The following is a 21,192-nucleotide window of genomic DNA, read 5'->3' as shown; positions in this document are numbered from 1 at the left end:
GGTTGTTATATATTTGTTGCCCGGGAAAGCGATTTCTGCGGCATAAGGCTGTTCGACAACAAGTGTCAAGTTGCGAAGTGAGGATTGTCCAGAAACGCACTACGTAATAAAATTTTATCACCTCGGGTGATGCAATTAATGATGATGTTCGCATGCAGTGAGGTTCTTTTTGCACAAACACCGCCCACTCATTGGCGCTTGTAAGGGTGCCTGCAACTATAAGAAGCAATAGCTTAATAGTAGTATTTTTTGATTTGTCTAACTCATTGAGCAAGTTAGTGTGCACTTCTAGGCTCGTAAAGGAACCACATCACCGCTGTGAAGTTCTTATTGGATAGTCGTTTACTGACGTATCTTGAGGAGCGGGTACCCTTTATTCCGTATCGCACTAAGAGAGAAGGACATGTACTCGAAATTTTAGACTCTAATAAATAGTGCATTTCTAGCAACTACCAATTTGTTACTTGATTAGTATGTTATACTCATCTTTTATGTGCAGGTCCTAGTGTTGGCCTTGTTTATTTCACTAATAAATGCGGCTCACAATCTAAGCAATAAATTAAATAAAACTTCTTGTTTTTGCAATAGAGGTGATGTGTCCAATTAGCATTTTCTTTGTTCTCAACAAATCAGAAGCAACGGCTCAGCCTAAGTGAAGGAAATATGCCCTAGAGGCAATAATAAAGTTGTTATTTTATATTTCCTTATATCATGATAAATGTTTATTATTCATGCTAGAATTGTATTAACCGGAAACTTGATACATGTGTGGATACATAGACAAAACACCGTGTCCCTAGTAAGCCTCTACTAGACTAGCTCGTTAATCAAAGATGGTTAAGTTTCCTAACCATAGACATGTGTTGTCATTTGATGAACGGGATCACATCATTAGGAGAATGATGTGATGGACAAGACCCATCCGTTAGCTTAGCATAATGATTGTTAAGTTTTATTGCTATTGCTTTCTTCATGACTTATACATATTCCTTTTACTATGAGATTATGCAACTCCCGAATACCGGAGGAATACCTTGTGTGCTATCAAACGTCACAACGTAACTGGGTGAATATAAAGATGCTCTAAAGGTATCTCCGAAGGTGTTTGTTGGGTTGGCATAGATCAAGATTAGGATTTGTCACTCCGAGTATCGAAGAGGTATCTCTGGGCCCTCTCGGTAATGCACATCATGATAAGCCTTGCAAGCAATGTGACTAATGAGTTAGTTGCGGGATGATGCATTATGGAACGAGTAAAGAGACTTGCCGGTAACGAGATTGAACTAGGTATGAAGATACCGACGATCGAATCTCGGGCAAGTAACATACTGATGACAAAGGGAATAACATATGTTGTCATTGCAGTTTGACCGATAAAGATCTTCGTAGAATATGTGGGAACCAATATGAGCATCCAGGTTTCGCTGTTGGTTATTGACTGGAGAGGTGTCTCGGTCATGTCTACATAGTTCTCGAACCCGTAGGGTCCGCACACTTAACGTTCGATGACGATTTTGTATTATATGAGTTACGTGATTTGGTGACCGAATGTTGTTTGGAGTCCCGGATGAGATCACGGACATGACGAGGAGTCTCGAAATGGTCAAGAGGTAAAGATTCATATAGGACGATAGTATTCGGACACCGTAAGTGTTCTGGGGGTACCGGGTACGTATCAGGTCACCGGAAGGGGTTCCGGGCAACCCCCGGCAACCTATATGGGCCTAATGGGCCAAGAGTTGGACAGACCAGCCCCAAAAGGGGCTGGTGCGCCCCCTATAGGCCGAATAGGAGGAGAAGGAAAGGAAGGGAAGGGAGAAGGAAAGGGAGGATTCAGCCTCCCCTTTTCCTTCCCATCCCCCCTCCCTTTCCTTCCCCCTCCGATGGATATGGAAAGGGGAGGCCGACTTGGAGGAGGCACCCAAGTAGGATTACTCCTAATTGGGGCGCCCCTTGCAGCCCCTCTTCCTCTCCCACCTATATATATGTGGGGAGGGCGCCGCTAGAACACACAGCATTGATTCCTAGCCATGTGCGGCGCCCCCCTCCACAGTTTACGCCTCCGGTCATATTGTCGTAGTGCTTAGGCGAAGCCCTGCGCGGATCACTTCACCATCACCGTCACCACACCGTCCCGACGAAACTATCCCTCGACACTTTGCTGGATCAAGAATTCGAGGGACGTCATGGAGCTGAACGTGTGCAGAACCCGGAGGTGTCGTACGTTCGGTACTTGATCGGTCGGAACGAGAAGAAGTTCGACTACATCAACCGCGTTGTCAAACGCCTCCGCTTTCGGTCTATGAGGGTACGTGGATACACTCTCCCCCTCTCATTGCTATGCATCTCCTAGATAGATCTTGCGTGAGCGTAGGAATTTTTTGAAATTGCATGCTACATTACCGATCAGTGGCATCTGAGCCAGGTCTATGCGTAGATGATATGCACGAGTAGAACACAAAGAGTTGTGGGCGGTGATAGTCATACTGCTTACCACCAATGTCTTATTTTGATTCGGCGGTATTGTTGGATGAAGCGGCCCGGACCAACCTTACATGACCACGTTCATGAGACCGGTTCCACCGACAGACATGCAACTAGTTTTGTATAAAGGTGGCCGGCGGGTGTCTGTTTCTCCAACTTTAGTTGAATCGAATTTGACTGCGGCCGATCCTTGATGAAGGTTAAAACAGCAAACTTGATAAATCACTGTTGTGGTTTTGATGCGTAGGTAAGTACGGTTCTTACTAGAAGCTCGTAGCAGCCACGTAAAACTTGCAACAATAAAGTAGAGGACGTTTAACTTGTTTTTGCAGGGCATGTTGTGATGTGATATGGTCAAGACATGATGTGATATACATATGTTATTGTATGAGATGATCATGTTTTGTAAAAGTTATCGGCAACTGGCAGGAGCCTTATGGTTGTCGCTTTATTGTATGAAATGCAAACGCCATGTAATTGCTTTACTTTATCACTATGCGTTAGCGATAGTTGTAGAAGCAATAGTTGGCGAGACGACCACGATGCTACGATGGAGATCAAAGTGTCAAGTGTTGGGGAACGCGGTAATTTAAAAAAAAAACCTACGCACACGAAAGATCCATCTAGGTGATGCATAGCAACAAGAGGGAAGAGTGTTGTCTACGTACCCTCGTAGACCAAAAGCGGAAGCGTTATGAAAATGCGGTTGATGTAGTCATACGTCTTCATGATCCGACCGATCCTAGTACTGAAAGTACGGCACCTCCGCGATCTGTACATGTTCGGCTCGGTGACGTCCCACGAACTCTCAATCCAGCTGAGTGTCGAGGGAGAGCTTCGTCAGCACGACGGTGTGATGACGGTGATGATGAAGTTACCGACGCAGGGCTTCGCCTAAGCACTACAACGATATGACTGAGGTGGAATCTGTGGAGGGGGGCACCGCACACGGCTAAGACAACTGTCAACTTGTGTGTCTATGGGGTGCCCCCCTCCCCGTATATAAAGGAGTGGAGGAGGGGGAGGGACGGCCCTCTATGGCGCGCCCAAGGGGAGTCCTACTCTCACCGGGAGTAGGATCCCCCCCCCTTCCCTAGTTGGATTAGGAGAGGAAGGAAGGGGGAGAGAGGGGAAGGAAAGGGGGGCCGGCCCCCCACCCAATTCGGATTGGGCTTGGGGGGGCGCCCCCTCCTATGCTCCCTTCTCCTCTCTCCCACTATGGCCCAATAAGGCCCATATACTTCCCGGGGGGTTCCGGTAACCTCCCGGTACTCCGGTAAATGCCCGAACTCACCCGTAACCATTCTGATGTCCAAACATAGCCATCCAATATATCGATCTTTATGTCTCGACCATTTCGAGACTCCTCGTCATGTCCGTGATCAAATCCGGGACTCCAAACAACCTTCGGTACATCAAAACACATAAACTCATAATACCGATCGTCACCGAACGTTAAGCGTGCAGACCCTACGGGTTCGAGAACTATGTAGACATGACCGAGATTCATCTCCGGTCAATAGCCAATAGTGGAACCTGGATGCTCATATTGGTTCCTACATATTCTACGAAGATCTTTATCGCTCAAACCGCATAACAACATATGTTGTTCCCTTTGTCATCGGTATGTTACTTGCCCGAGATTCGATCGTCGGTATCTCAATACCTAGTTCAATCTCGTTACCGGCAAGTCTCTTTACTCGTTCCGTAATGCATCATCCCACAACTAACTCATTAATCACATTGCTTGCAAGGCTTACAGTGATGTGCATTACCGAGAGGGCCCAGAGATACCTCTCCGATACTCGGAGTGACAAATCCTAATCTCAATCTATGCCAACTCAACAAACACCATCGGAGACACCTGTAGAGCATCTTTATAATCACCCAGTTACGTTGTGACGTTTGATAGCACACTAAGTGTTCGTCCGGTATTTGGGAGTTGCATAAGCTCATAGTCATAGGAACATGTATAAGTCATGAAGAAAGCAATAGCAATAAACTAAACGATCAAATGCTAAGCTAACGGAATGGGTCAAGTTAATCACATCATTCTCTAATGATGTGATCCCGTTAATCAAATAACAACTCATGTCTATGGCTAGGAAACTTAACCATCTTTGATTCAACGAGCTAGTCAAGTAGAGGCATACTAGTGACACTCTGTTTGTCTATGTATTCACACATGTACTAAGTTTCTAGTTAATACAATCCTAGCATCAATAATAAACATTTATCAAGATATAAGGAAATATAAATAACAACTTTATTATTGCCTCTAGGCATATTTCCTTCATCAAGCCGGTGACGATGGAGATCATGACGATTCTTTGGAGATGGAGATCAAAGGCACAAGATGATGATGGCCATATCATGTCACATATTTTGATTGCATGTTATGTTTATCTTTTATGCATCTTATTTTGCTTAGTACGGCGGTAGCATTATAAGATGATCCCTTACTAAATTTCAAGGTATAAGTGTTCTCCCTGAGTATGCACCGTTGCGACAGTTCGTCGTGCTGAGACACCACGTGATGAACGGGTGTGATAGGCTCTACGTTCACATATAACGGGTGCAAGACAGTTTTGCACATGCGGAATACTTGGGTTAAACTTGACGAGCCTAGCATGTACAGACATGGCCTCGGAACACTGGAGACCGAAAGGTCGAACGTGAATCATATAGTAGATATGATCAACATAGAGATGTTCACCATTGAAGACTACTCCATCTCACGTGATGATCGGACATGGTTTAGTTGATTTGGATCACGTGATCATTTAGATGACTCGAGGGATGTCTATCTAAGTGGGAGTTCTTAAGTAATATGATTAATTGAACTTAATTTATCATGAACTTAGTCCTGATAGTATTTGAATATCTGTGTTGTAGATCAATAGCTCGCGTTTAGCTCCCTGTTTTATTTTTGATATCTTCCTAGAGAAAACTAAGTTAAAAGATGATAGTAGCAATAATGCGGACTGGATCCGTGATCTGAGGATTATCCTCATTGCTGCACAGAAGAATTATGTCCTTGATGCACCGCTAGGTGACAGACCTGTTGCAGGAGCTGATGCAGACGTTATGAGCGTTTGACAAGCTCGGTATGATGACTACTTGATAGTTTAGTGCACCATGCTTTACGGCTTAGAACCGGGACTTCAAAAAGATTTTGAACGCCACGAAGCATATGAGATGTTCCAAGAGTTGAAATTGGTATTTCAGACTCATGCCCGTGTCAAGAGGTATGAGACCTTTGACAAATACTTTGCCTACAAGATGGAGAGAATAGCTCAGCTAGTGAGTATGTGCTCAGAATGTCTGGGTACTACAATTACTTGAATCAAGTGGGAGTTAATCTTCCAGATAAGATAGTGATTGACAAAGTTCTCTAGTCACTATCACCAAGATACTAGAACTTCGTGATGAACTATAAAATGCAAGGGATGATCAAAATGATTCCAAAGCTCTTCGCGGTGCTGAAATCGGCGAAGGTAGAAATCAAGAAATAGCATCAAGTGTTGATGGTTAACAAGACCACTAGTTTCAAGAAAAAGGGCAAGGGAAAGAAAGGGAACTTCAAGATGAATGGCAAGCAAGTTGCCACTCCCGTGAAGAAGCCCAAAGCTAGACCCAAGCCTGAAACTAAGTGTTTCTACTGCAAAGGAAATGACCACTGGAAGCAGAACTACTGCAAATACTTGGCGGATAAGAAGGATGGCAAAGTGAACAAAGATATATTTGATATACATGTTATTGATGTGTAATTTACTAGTGTTCATAGTAACCCCAGGGTATTTGATACCGGTTCAGTTGCTAAGATTAGTAGCTCGAAACAGGAGTTGCAAAATGAACAGATACTAGTTAAGGGCGAGGTGATGATGTGTGTTGGAAGTGATTCCAAGGTTGATAAGATCACCATCGCACACTCTCTCTACCTTCGAGTGTTGGACCTAAATAAATGTTATTTGGTGTTTGCGTTGAGCATGAATATGATTAGATCATGTTTATTGCGATACGGTTATTCATTTAAGTTACAGAATAATTGTTGTTCTGTTTACATGAATAAAACCTTCTATGGTCATACACCTAATGTAAATGGTTTATTGAATCTCGATCGTAGTGATACACATATTCATAATATTGATGCCAAAAGATGCAAAATTGATAATGATAGTACAACATATTTGTGGCACTGCCGTTTAGGTCATATTGGTGTAAAGCGCATGAAGAAACTCCATGCAGATGGGCTTTTGGAATCACTTGATTATAAATCATTTGATACTTGTGAACCATGCCTCATGGGCAAGATGACTAAAACTCCGTTCTCCGGAACAATGGAGCGAGCTAATGACTTATTGGAAATAATACATACCGATATATGCGGTTCGATGAGTGTTGAGGCTCGCGGCGGGTGTCGTTATTTTCTGACCTTCACAGATGATTTGAGCAGATATAGGTATATCTACTTAATGAAACACACGTCTGAAACATTTGAAAGTTCAAAGAATTTCAGAGTGAAGTGGAGAATCATCGTAACAAGAAAATAAAGTTTCTACGATCTGATCGCGGAGGCGAATATTTGAGTTACGAGTTTGGCCTTCATTTAAGCAAATGTGGAATAGTTTCACAACTCACGCCCCCTGGAACACCACAGCGTAATGGTGTGTCCGAACGTCGTAACCGTACTTTATTAGATATGCTACGATCTATGATGACTCTTATCGATTTACCACTATCGTACTGGGGTTATGCATTAGAGACAGCTGCATTCACGTTAAATAGGGCATCATCTAAATCCGTTGAGACGACACCGTATGAACTGTGGTTTCGCAAGAAACCTAAGCTGTCGTTTCTTAAAGTTTGGGGTTGCGATGCTTATGTGAAAAACCTTCAGCTTGATAAGCTCGAGCCCAAATCGGAGAAATGTGTCTCAATAGGATACCCAAAATAAACTGTTGGGTACACCTTCTATCACAGATCCGAAGACAAGATCTTTGTTGCTAAGAATGGATCCTTTCTAGAGAAGGAGTTTCTCTCAAAAGAAGTGAGTGGGAGGAAAGTAGAACTTGATGAGGTAATTGTACTTTCTATCGAATTGGAAAGTAACTCATCAGAGAAATCCGTTCTCGTGATGCCTACACCAACTAGAGAGGAAGCTAATGATGATGATCATGAAACTTCAGATCAAGTTACTACTGAACCTCGTAGGTTGAACAAAGCACGTTCCACACCAGAGTGGTACGGTAATCCTGTTCTGGAAGTCATGTTACTAGACCATGACAAACCTACGAACTATGAAGAAGCTATGATGAGCCCAGATTCCGATAAATGGCTTGAGGCCATGAAATCTGAGATAGGATCCATGTATGACAACAAAGTGTGGACTTTGGTGGACTTGCCCAATGATCGGCAAGCCATTGAGAACAAATGGATCTTTAAGAGGAAGACGGAAGCTGATGGTAGTGTTACTATCTACAAAGCTCGATTTGTCACAAAAGGTTTTCGACAAGTTCAAGGTGTTGACTACGATGAGATTTTCTCACTCGTAGCGGTGCTTAAGTCTGTCTGAATCATGTTAGCAATTGCCACATTTTATGAAATCTGGCAAACGGATGTCAAAACTACATTCCCCTAATGGATTTCTTAAAGAAGAGTTGTATACGATGCAACCAGAAGGTTTTGTGAATCCTAAAGGTGCTAACAAAGTGTGCAACCTCCAGCGATCCATCTATGGACTGGTGCAAGCATCTCGAAGTTGGAATATACGCTTTGATGAGGTGATCAAAGCATATGGTTTTATACAGACTTATGGTGAAGCCTGTATTTACAAGAAAGTGAGTGGGAGCTCTTTAGCATTTCTGATATTATATGTGGATGAGATATTGTTGATCGGAATGATATAGAATTTCTGGATAGCATAAAAGGATACTTGAATAAGAATTTTTCAATGAAAGACCTCAGTGAAGCTGCTTACATATTGGGCATCAAGATCTATAGAGATAGATCAAGACGCTTGATAGGACTTTCACAAAGCACATACCTTGATAAAGTTTTGAAGCAGTTCAAAATGGATCAATCAAAGAAAGGGTTCTTGCTTGTGTTACAAGGTGTGAATTTGAGTAAGACTCAAAACCCGACCACGGCAGAATATAGAGAGAGAATGAAAGTCATTCCCTATGCCTCAGTCATAGGTTCTATAAAGTATGCCATGCTGTGTACCAGACCTATTGTGTGCCTTGCCATGAGTTTGGCAAGGGGGTACAATAGTGATCCAGGAGTAGATCATTGGACAGCGGTCAAAATTATCCTTAGGTAGCTAAAGAGGACTAAGAAAATGTTTCTCGGTTATGGAGGTGATAAAGAGTTCGTCGTAAAGAGTTATGTCGATGCAAGCTTTGACACCGATCTGGATGACTCCGAGTCTTGATCTGGATACATATTGAAAGTGGGAGCAATTAGCTAGAGTAGCTCCATGCAGAGCATTGTAGACATAGAAATTTGCAAAATACATACAGATATGAATGTGGCAGACCCGTTGACTAAACTTCTCTCACAAGCAAAACATCATGATAAGCCTTGCAAGCAATGTGACTAATGAGTTAGTTGTGGGATGATGCATTACGGAACAAGTAAAGAGACTTGCCGCTAACGAGATTGAACTAGGTATGAAGATACCGACGATCGAATCTCGGGCAAGTAACATACTGATGACAAAGGGAATAACGTATGTTGTCATTGCGGTTTGACCGATAAAGATCTTTGTAGAATATGTGAGAACCAATATGAGCATCCAGGTTCCGCTGTTGGTTATTGACCGGAGAGGTGTCTCGGTCATTTCTACATAGTTCTCGAACCCGTAGGGTCCGCACGCTTAACGTTCGATGACGATTTTGTATTATATGAGTTATGTGATTTGGTGATCGAATGTTGTTCAGAGTCCCGGATGAGATCACGGACATGAAGAGGAGTCTCTAAATGGTTGAGAGGTAAAGATTCATATATAGGACGATAGTATTCGGACACCAGAAGTGTTCTGGGGGTACCGGGTCACCGGAAGGGGTTCTGGGCAACCCCCGGGAAGCTATATGGGCCTAATGGGCCAAGAGTTGGACAGACCAGCCCCAAAAAGGTTTGGTGCGTCCCCTATAGGCCGAATAGGAGGAGAAGGAAAGGAAGGGAAGGGAGAAGGAAAGGGGAGGATTCGGCCTCCCCCTTTCCTTCCCCTCCCCCCTCTCTTTCCTTCCCCCTCCGATGGATATGGAAGGGGGGAGGCCGACTTGGAGGAGGCGCCCAAGTAGGATTAATCCTACTTGGGGCGCCCCTTGCAGCCCCTCTTCCTCTCCCACCTATATATATGTGGGGAGGGCACCGCTAGAACACACAACATTGATTCCTAGCCGTGTGCGGCGCCCCCCTTCACAGTTTACGCCTACGGTCATATTGTCGTAGTGCTTAGGCGAAGCCCTGCGCGGATCACTTCACCATCACCGTCACCACGCCGTTGTGCTGACGAAACTCTCCCTCGACACTTTGCTGGATCAAGAGTTCGAGGGACGTGATCGAGCTGAACATGTGCAGAACTCGGAGGTGCCGCACGTTCGGTACTTGATCGGTCGGAACGAGAAGAAGTTCGACTACATCAACCGCGTTGTCAAACGCTTCCGCTTTCGGTCTACAAGGGTACATGGACACACTCTCCCCCTCTCGTTGCTATGCATCTCCTAGATAGATCTTGCGTGAGCGTAGGAATTTTTTTGAAATTGCATGCTACTTTACCCATCACTAAGAACCTCAATAACCATCACTATTGGGGATGGTAGTTGGGCTAGCCTCTTGAGGGACAAGTGGATTGAGGATTCCCTCTATAACGGCGTGCAAGAGCTATTTAAATTTGCATCCAGAGAAAGACAAAATAGCGATGCAGGAACTTGAGGGTGATAAATGGATCACTATTGTTGCTCGCATGACTACCCTAGTCCAACTGCGATAATTTTTCAACCTCTCGAGCCTACTTGAAAACCCGGCTTGCCTCGATCACTCTTGTGCTGACTCCATATGTTGGAATAGGACGACCGTTGATGAATATTTGACAAGCTTGGCATATACAAGGCAATTCATTTGCCAACATCAAATCTTCATCCTATCAAGATGCTGGAAAGTTATATGGATGTGCCTGAACGAATACTCTTTTTGTGGTTGGTGCTACACTGGAAAAATGTCATGGAAAAAATCCTCGTGGTCAACCGATGGTGGCCATATAACTCTATTTGCCACTTGTGCCACAAAAGCAAGGAGTTATTTTTATTGAAAAAATACCCAACTTTATTCATTGTAAATAAGCAATACATCGTTTACTAGGATCCGTACAATTTCAATTAGGTCTTCCTCAAACTAATTAGAAGTCAAAGAAAATCTAGCGAGCTCATGAGCAACTTTATTTGCTTCTCTATTACAGTGCTCGAATATAGTAATAAGGAACACAAGCAAAATGAAAATAATCATAAAAAATGCCGCCGCAGCTCCCACCGACCGTCCTCCTTCCTTCATGGTATCAATCACCTCCAGATTGTCCAAGTTAATAATAAGATGGTTGCATCCCGTCCTTTGCACAAGTGACCGACCAAACTTGAGAGCCAAAGCTTCGGCCGTCAGGACATCCGCGCAACAGTCTATCTTCCCATTCCCCCCGCCGATAAATCTACATTTGTCATCTCTTAGTAACCCCCCCCCCCCCACACACACACACATCATTCCCCTAAGCAGGTCATACTCAAAAGAAGTATCAACATTAAGTTTAACAAAACCCACTGGAGGGCATGACTCAAGATGGCAATGGGGCCCCGAAACCCGCGTTCCCGTGGGTTTTTACCCTATTAGGGGACGGGGATGGGCCTATTTTCATCCCCGCGGGGCTGTTGTTGGGCACATTATACAACCCGACACGTTTCATGGGTTTGCACCTGTTTCGTTAGTCCCCGAACCCGAAACCCGGCAAACCCGGCAAAATACATTTTTTTTACCAAGCACTGATCCGGCGTGGCCCAACCCAAAGCTACCGAGTCTGAGCAACCGAGCCCCCCACCCCCCAGCGTCGAAGGCCAAACCAACCCCTCGCTGGGTGGCCAGTATCGCTCGCTCCTTCCCCCCTCGCTCTATATAGCTGTTGAACCATCTACTATTGTTTTTTGTTGAAATTTGCTCAAGTTATGCTGCTGAAATGTGCTTGTTTTGCTGCTGAAATGTTATTCTTTGTCGCCACTATGTTTGTTTAAATATTTTGATTTCCCCATGGGTTCCCCGAAACCGGATGGGTTTAGGGGACGGGCAGAAAACTAGCCCCGCGCACGGTGATGGGGACGGGGACGGGTTTACGATTTTCTCGTGGGGATGGGTTTGGGAAGGCAAAACCCGATGGGTTTCGTCCCCGTTGCCATCTTGAGGCATGACCAACCCACTCTTTTCATAGAAACCCTTGGAGAGGAGACATTAACAAAGTTGGCATTAAGGGCCAGAATCCCCGTAGAAATCTTGGTCGCATTCTGGGTTGTCTCCTTGTGCATCATTTTCCGCCTTTCCCACCACAAATATCAGGCTGAGATGCAATTATTTCATGCACATTTGGATGACCGATAATACATAATTCATATTCTGATAGAAGAAGTAAATACTCCGACACTGCCTCACCAGCACGGTCGACTTTACATGCTCTTTCAATGATATCATCCAACCCCAACCTTGTCTAAACCTCCTAGCTTTGTTGTAGAGAAATATATAGCAAGTACTTCGTATGTTCTGGACTAGCAGAGCAAGAAGGACATATGGGCGAGATTTTCAAAGTATGTTTGCAAGCGTAACACGATATGGGAGAGTGCCATGTAGCATATGCCAGATAATTTTTTTATCCTTTGTCGGGCAAGATAATTTCCACATCGTGCTCCAAATAGGATTAATTGTTGTTCGTCCCATCCCATTGGTGTGTCTCAGCTTACTTCCATGCTGATAGTCCCATTCAAAAAATATGCAAACCGAACCGAAAATATACCGTTCTTTGTGTAGCTCGAACCAACGAAGTCTGTCATATTATGTTGTGAGATTGGGATTGCGAGCACCCATTGTACATCAATGGGCCATAGAGTTTGCCTAACTAGATCTTTATCCCAATTATTCGAAATATGATCAATCAAGTCCCCCACCTTAGATAACAGCTGTACCCCTTCGAAGTAACCACCTTCCTAGTTGCCAAATATAGCCACGTTTCAGAGTATTCACACCTGCCATAATTCTTTGCCAGAGAAAAGAGGAGCCCTTCTTTAACTTAGAATTCAACATATCGCCATTTGGATAGTACTTAGCCCTCAGAATAGTAGCACATAAGGAGTCGGGATTCTCAAGAAGACGCCAAGCTTGTTTGGCAAGGATTGCCAAGTTGAAACAGTGAATATCGCGAAAACACATCCCCTTTATTTTTAGGGACACACATTTTTCACCATGCCATCTAGTGCATTCTCCTTTGGTTCTCCTCATCTCCACGCAAGCAAGGAGATGGTTCCTCACCTACGCAAAAGACCGCCCTTTTTCTCAGGAGGTACGAAAATGAGTAATTGCCTGGCTAGGCTATAAAAATTGTTGGTATGAATTCTTCCTTCATAGACAGGAAACATTGTGTGCAGTCTTCAGTAGTGAAGGTAAACATGCCAGGCGTACGTGTTTAGCTTCATCCAGAACACAAAAAAGGACATGTTTAGTGTTATTATGTGTTACCATGCACGTTTAGATTGGGTGTTTACTTTGAGTCGATTTTTTTGAAAAGTTTGTGGAGTGGATTTAGTTTAACAATTTAAAGTCGAAAGAGAACAGTTTTATAGGGGTAGAGAATAGCTTTTTTATGGTAGTAATAGAATAGCTAGGCCGACTAGCCTGTGCCAATTGCCGGGATAAGCCGGTCAAAACTTAAAATGCAACTATGGAATCTTTTGTACCTCGCTTTGTTGCAAATAGTAAGAAAGCCCTCACCTCCGGGCCCTTCCTAAATGGGCCGGCCCATCGAGCCTAAATGGGCTGGCACATCGAAGGAGCAGCTCTAGATCGCTAGCACACTTTTTTTCATGTTTTTTTATATTTCTGAATGGGAAAATTATTTCACTAAAATTATAAAAATAATCATCTTGTATTTAAATAAATGTTCATGCCGTGTCTCTGTGTGTGTGAAGCCTCTGGTGCCTCCTAAATGGGCCAACCCATCATGAAAGGAGTGTTGGATTGCTAGCCCACTATTTTTCATTCTTTTTTATCTTTTTAAAAAGTAAAAGTATTTCACTTAATTATAAAAATATGCATCGTGCGTTAAATGTCCATGCAATGTAACAAAATCTATGCAGAACTTTTAAAAAATTTGTATACCATTCAAAAATATGTTCGTGACATTTAAAAGTGTTCGTGTTATACAATTTTTTTTGTGAAATTTAAGTTTTTCTTAACACAATGGCAAAATATTCATGTAATCAAGAATATTTTTGTATTATTCACAAAAAATAATTCGTGACATTCATGTCATTTTTAAAAGATTAATACAATGCAAGAAAATTTTCATGTCATTTAAAATAAATGTTTCATACGATTCAAAAAAAAATGTTTGTGATAATTTTAGAAAATAGTTTGGTATTTCAAATGTTAATAAATACTTTCAAAACTGTTAATAGAATGTAAAAAAATGTTCATGTAATTTTAAGAAATGTCTCACGCCATTTGAAGTAAAGTCCAACATGTGTTTGAAAATTGTTTACATGCATTTGAGAAAAAACTTGTATCACATGTATATACAAGAAAATTGATAACTTGTATTTAGAAAAGTAAACATGTATTTGAAAAAGGAAAAATAGAAGAAAACAGATAAAAGAAACACAGAAAATAGAAAAATAAAGAAAAATCTCATGGCCTAACTAATTTTAGAACGTTCCGGAAACGCTTTAATTTCGATTGGCCCAATAAGGGCGAGTATGCGCCGCAGAACTGAGGCGAAGCGGAGCTACATCTCGCATCAAGCAAGACATAGCTCCCGCGGTGTATGGGACAGGCACGACTATGCCTACCTGTAGATGTTCCCGCTTGGGCTGGCCCACTACGCTACACTAGCTCTCGTTTTTCTCGCTGTTAGTTCGGGCGTGGACCTGGTTCATGTTGAACCGAGGAAAATTTCTAAGCTAGTTCAGCCATGGAATTTTTCAGGTTCAAGGGCAAGTACATAAGGCACCTATACGCTGCATATTCCTAAAAAAAATCCTTATACGCCGCAAATTTTCTAGTTTTTTAAGAAGGTGCACAAGTTTTAAAAATTGTTTGTGCCATTTAATTAATTTTCAAAAATGTCCAAAGCACAGTAAAAACTGTTCAGAAAATGTAAAACTTTTTTTCGTGTGGCTTTATAAAAATGTTTGTACAATTCAAAAAAAAATATTCATGACATTTTAAGAAAATTCACACTTTTAAAAATATGTTCCTGATATTGTTTTAAAGTGTTCATGATAATGTTAAACATTGTTCACCTAATTTGTAAAAAATCGTTTGTATAATTCAGAAAATCGTTCATGATATTTTAGAAAATGTTCATGCGTTCAATAATATGGTCATAACATTTCAAAAATATATCATGAAAATTAAAAAAACATGCATTATTTTTTAATTTTTTCATAGCATATATAAATATATGTGCAATTTAGAAAAAGTTCAGGTAATACTCAACAAGTGTTTTACATTCTACGAGAATGTTTATGACATTTTCTAAATATGTTCAATTAGTATTTAAAATGTTCACTGCGTATATATATATATATATATATATATATATATATATATATATATATATATATATATATATATATATATATATATCTATCTATATATATATATATATATATATATATATATATATATATATATATATATATATATATATATATATATATATATATATATATATATATATATAATATAGGATTGACTATTCATCACCCTGGGTGAGTAATAGTTAGTCTTCACCTCTTTATTTTACCATCAATGCATCGTAATTTTACGTTTCATCGGTTTTGCCTTATTTTTGACTAAAAAAAGACCGTAAGAAAATATATAATCGACGTAAAAAATACTTTATGTTATGTAAAATTACAAACGTAAAAACATGGTGTAAAATATACATAAACCACAAATTTTCTTGTCTTATGACCTATATTTTTATTTTCTTATGCCAAATTTTACGTAGTGAACCAATAGGAATGTAACTATATATATATATATATTCAATTTGTGTATTATAAATATTCAAACATGTTTTTGTATAAATGTTCAACATGTTTTTGTATAAATGTGCAACATTTATTAAAAAAATGTTTAACCCACATACAAAAAAAAATTCAACTTACATTTAGAAAAAGTTGACATATATTTGACCGATGAGAAAAAGGAAAAATACAAGAAAAATTAAAATAAAAAACCAAAAGGAAAACCATTAAAAAAACAATAAAGACAAGCATAGAAAATATAATAAAGAAACTACACGTAAACTTGGCGAAAGGTTCTGAAAATGGTCCGTACTGGTCCATAAATGTTTCTCGAAACTGTCCACTATCATCGCTGCTCCCTCACAAGAGCAGGGCAGACCTTGTCCTAGTAGACAATTGGGAAGTCGTCGTGCTAAGGCCCAATAGGACCAAGCACACCATAACGACAACCGGCCCGGTGAAGAGAAGGGTAAATTAGAAGGATCAAACTTATAGAAACATGAATGAAGATTGGATGCAAGCGGATCAATCAAAGACAAACTCTGACCGAATCCCACGAGATCCAGAAAAAACAATCTCATTGAAAAAAACCTTCGGTAGTTGGTTGAAGCAAAACACTAGCCGGTTACAACACAAATTAACACCAGTTCCAACAAAAAAATCTCAACAACAAAACTCCTATAGTCGGTTGAGGAAAGAAAATAGTCGGTTCCAGCAAAAATGTACGCGATTTCAGCAAAAATTAAAGCGATTTTAGCAACAACAAAAAATAACGCAATTCCAGCAAAAATAACGCTAGTTCCAGCACCTCCGACTGGAGTGATAGCTTTTCCCCCAACATGTTCTAGCACCTCTGACTGCGGTCTCAGCTTTTCCCCCGGGCGGTTGCAGCTTCTCCAATGGTTGCGGGAAAAGAGGAGCGGTGGGTGGGTGATGAAGGGGATGGAGTTCATTCATTGCTGCTGGGAGACGGAGCTGGAGGTAGGTGATGAGGAGTGTGGGTTCATCCATAGCAGGGAGGGGCAGGGGGTGCTGGGAGGAGAGAATAAGGTGTGCTAGGGGAGAATGAGCACTGCGGGTGAGAGGTCGTCGACAGATGGCTAGGGCACGGACACGGCGGTGCAAGCTCAAGGTCCAGCCATGGCAGGAGCAGCGCGGGGGATAGGAAAAAAGAGGAGGGGATCAACGCCCCTTTGGACCATGTGGCCCAAGTTTATTCGTTTGAACAAAGATAAAGAGAGAAGGAGTTGTGCGTCGTTTGATCTGGCCAGATCAAATGGCCCGCGCTCGACCGGAGCGTCATTCGGTTGATCGGCTGGAAGGGAACCGTTTCCTTTTGCTACGGAAGCCCACATATTCCATGCTCCTTCTGACACAAAGGGTGACACTGTACGGGGTTTCACTAGTTAAGAGTAGTAGTGGAGAATACTTCCCCAATCCAAATATATACAGAGTTTAATATATTCCTTTAGGTTGTCTTTGAATGCCGAGTAGATAAACAATATACAATGTATGTCTTACAAAAGGTATACCGTCAGATTGAACACCGATTAGGCGGAAAGTGTATGGATGGAATGACTTATGCTCGATTAATAGGAAGGGCATCAAAAAACACACAAAATGGTTCACGCATATGTGCATCATCTTCCTACTCATAAAAGTTGAAATTGGTGGTGAACTCATATGTGGGACCAACATGACAAATAAACAAATACATTTCTACTCATGTGGGGCTAGCAACCTTACAAGGGATATAAATAAACAAATGTACTTTTACTCATATGTTAGATCCCACACAACTAAACAAACACACAATTACTTATGAGCACAACACTCTTGTAAAAAACACAACAAATGTAGCTCAAAATCAAGCTCTTGGTTTTAGTTTCTATTCTAAACCAATTCTTCCACTCCCATTCTCGTATGTTTCAAAATTGAAAATATTTTCTCACTTTATATCTTAAACAAGGACTTACTATGATTGCTTAATATTCTCCAACAATTGTAGCACCCTCTTTCATTCTATTTTTGCTCCTCTTTGTAACCATCAACTGCGAAACAACCGGTCGGTGGTCTAACTCCTTTTTCGTAGCTTCGTAGAAAAGCACGGGCACTGTTTGCTAGTACACCACAGAATGTTACTAGTATTCCTTCCTACCCAAATTAATTGACCAAAGTTGTACTAAAGCAGTGTCGATAATATGGAATGGGGGAGTACTATATTTAAGAGAAACAGTTTCCTAATCATCAAGAGAACAGAAGAGTGAAGATACTATATTTTTACTCGTGAGATTCGACCATGATAACATCAAGGTGGTATGTAAATAAAGAAGATAACATCAAGGTGGAATGTAAATCTAAAGCTCATATGGTTGGATCAAAAAGATGACTAAATGTTCTGGATAAAAAATCCCGCCTCACAGGTGTTGTGTCACTCCCTAGCCAGATCATCCCGAGCAAGTTGTTGATGCACTTCCACGCTGACTTGCACCTGCGATTCCAGAGCTCGCTTTCATGGTCGGCCATGAGGCGGCCCAGCCCGATGCAAGTGCTCGCCACCCTCTAGAGGTCCAGGTCGTCGGTGAGCCTCCCCAGGATCACGGTTACTTACGACGTCGATGGGGAGCGACGAGGACACTCCAGCACGGCTTCATGGTGAGCTCCGTCCAGAGCGACTTGTCGGCATCGGCGAGCGCACGCGTGGTGTGGTCCTCTAGGCCCCGTGATAGTACCGGCACCGCAGCGGAGGCGTCCACGCGCACATAGTGCATGCCCGGCCGAGGGTCCTGGGCGAATCCGGGCATGCATACATAGAAGACGACGTGCATGCCATGCGCGCATCCTTAGCACGACGGCCGAGTCCTGCTCCTGCCCTCGCGACGCGGTGTACATGAGAGGTAGAGTCGAGGCCGTCACGCCCGCCCACCACGAGAGGTAGCGAGAGATTCGGGCTGGTACTATAACGATGAATTACCGCAGCGTTTCGGCACGCTTACTATAGCAAAGAGTTTCCCCGGTTTTTCTTTTAATTTTCGTCCGGGTTTTTGAAGTAACATCGATATTTTTAATTTGACAATTTTAAAAAAGCTCTAAAAATGAGAATATTTTTTGAAAATGTGAACATTGTTTTTCAAAAACAGGGACAATCTTTTTTAAAACAGAAACATTTTTTGAAGTTCCAAACATTTTTTGAAATTCTTGAACATGTTTTGAAAACATAAAATATTTTCAATTTGTGAATTTTTTTGATAATGAGAACATTTTTTGAATTCTGAACCATTTTCTAGAAGCGCAAATATTTTTTGAAATCCCGAGAGCTGCATCTATATCTCACTCAAGTGGACCGGCCCAGCAGACGGTTTTTTCAGCCTGTACATTCGGCTTACTACGTGGTCTTTTTCACCGCTAGACTTGCTACATAGAAGAACTGACTGAGCAGAATGTGTATTATTAAAAATATTCATCATTAATTTTAAAAGGAGTTCATTATGTGTTTTAAAAAATGTGCATAGTGTACTAAAAAATGTTCACCATCTATTATAATGACCATAATCTATTTACAACTTTTTTGCCACATATTAAAAAACATCCATCGTGTATTACAAATTCTTCACTGTGCATTTGATTTTATTTAATCAACTACACTTAAAATTTGTTCATGTTGTATTTAAGACTAGTATATTGCATATAATATTCATCATGTATTATAATTAGTTTATTGTGTATTTAAAAATTCTTATTGTGTAATACAAAAACACACTATTGCATATTAGAAGTTGTACGTCACATAGAAAAAGTTCATCGTTTGTTTAAAAAGTACTCCCTCTATCCTGAATTAATTGTCTTAGATTTGTCTAGATACGGGTCTATCAAGACCTTTTTTAGTGTTAGGTATATCTGTATCTAGACAAATCTAAGACAACTAATTTGGGACGGAGGTAATATTCATCATGTAATAAGAAAAGGATTATTGCAAACTAAAAGCTGTTCCTCACATTTTTCAAAAATATTCATGTGTGTTTGAGAAGCGTTTGCACATTTAAATCTTTTTATGTAATTTTCAGAAAGTATTCTCTTTCTTTTTGGTAATTTAGACGGTGGTCATAAAAAAGGAAAATAACAGAAAAAAGAAGGACAAAAAAAGGAAGAAACAAAATACATAATGCCACACTGCAATGCACGTACGAATTGACCGGAGAAAAATAAGTAAAATCAAAATGCCCAACGATGAGGGGATAGGAATTCCAATCGTTACACGAGTAGAAAAACATCGGCTTCGCTGTTTTGCATCTATCCCATGTTAGGGTGTGCTATTGGTGGGCAGCCCTTAGTGCTCACTTTAAGCAATGGGAGCTCCTAAAGGGCACAATTAGTGTTGGTTTCTAGTTCTAGTGCTTACGCGCCCACAAACTCGGCCAACCCAGGCCGTCTTCGCTCGTCCCATGTCGCCTTCGTTCGCTCAAACATGTTTGACCGGTGAATTTTGAAAAAAAATAAGGAAAAAGGTAAAAATACGGAAAAATGGAAATATTGGAAAAATCGTTCTTTTAAAAATGTTCAGAATTTTGAAAGAAAGTTCACAAACTTAAAAAAAGTTCAGGAATTTGATTTTTTATTCATTTTTAAAAAAGTTTACCGAATTTGGAAGAAAGTTCAGAAATTTGAGAAAGGTTCATTAAATTTGGAAACAATGATTCAATTTCAAAAGGCGTTCATTGAGTTTGAAAAAAGCTCATCAATTTTGAAAAAAGGTTCATAAGTTTGAAAAAATCAACAATTTTGCAAAAAAAGTTCGCACATTTAAAAAAATTACGGGCATTTAGCAAAAAAACGAAAAAATGAAAAATGAAAGAAAAATGACAAAGGAAAATCTGAACAAAAACCATGCCAAGAAAAATGAAAATAAAAAAAAACCAACAAAAACCATTCCATGAAAGAATAAAAAAGCTCTAAGTAAACAAAAAAGGTGAGGTGGTCGGGTGGTTAGGGCAGTGCATATATAGAAGCAAGATGGCCGGTTCGAACAACGCCCCTGGCAAACATGTTTTTGCATTTTAAAATAGAAGAAAATGAAGATGGGCCGGCTCAGCAAGAAGAGGAGGGTGTGCTCCCGATTGCGGAAATAGAAGGAACGGGCGCTTAAGGCGCCCTTTAGAAGTTTCCTTAAGCAAGACAAAGGCTTGCCCGAAGAATATATATATCTCAACTATTGCGAGTTTAAATCTAAAAGCATAAATAATTACGAATTTGTATTACCCCTCGCCTACATGCTCCTGCATATGGGCCTCAGCCAACCAATAGGGTTTCTTCGGTTTTCCCCCGCACACGCTCGAATGGTACCCTTCGTCTTTTTCATGCGGGAGTTGCTCCTTAGCCCCGTCCACCTTTGTTATTTTCCTTTTTATATTCTTTTCATTTTTCATTTTTA

Source organism: Aegilops tauschii, chromosome 3 (genome assembly GCF_002575655.3).
Source record: "Aegilops tauschii subsp. strangulata cultivar AL8/78 chromosome 3, Aet v6.0, whole genome shotgun sequence".
Lineage (NCBI taxonomy): Eukaryota > Viridiplantae > Streptophyta > Magnoliopsida > Poales > Poaceae > Aegilops > Aegilops tauschii.
This window is presented reverse-complemented; position numbering follows the sequence as displayed.